This window comes from Grammomys surdaster, unplaced genomic scaffold (assembly GCF_004785775.1).
Source record: "Grammomys surdaster isolate TR1022 unplaced genomic scaffold, NIH_TR_1.0 126187, whole genome shotgun sequence".
Taxonomy (NCBI): domain Eukaryota; kingdom Metazoa; phylum Chordata; class Mammalia; order Rodentia; family Muridae; genus Grammomys; species Grammomys surdaster.
The window spans coordinates 9,524,680-9,524,968 of NW_021620993.1; positions in this window are offsets into that span (position 1 = coordinate 9,524,680).

The following is a 289-nucleotide window of genomic DNA, read 5'->3' on the forward strand; positions in this document are numbered from 1 at the left end:
ATAAAAAGACTTATTCATTCATTGTGAATGTGAAAATTTAATATGCTCTTTTAAAATTATTATTTTTAAATTTCCATACAATACATTTTGGTGATATTCTTTCCTGTACAGAGCTTCTCCAGATCCTTCTTCTCTACTTACCCCATTGCATGTTTTTTCTCACTTAAAAAAAAAACATTCAAAACCAAACCAAACAATCAAAAAGCATACACACACACACACACACACACACACAGGCACAGAGAGAGAGAGAGAGAGAGAGAGAGAGAGAGAGAGAGAGAGAGAGAGA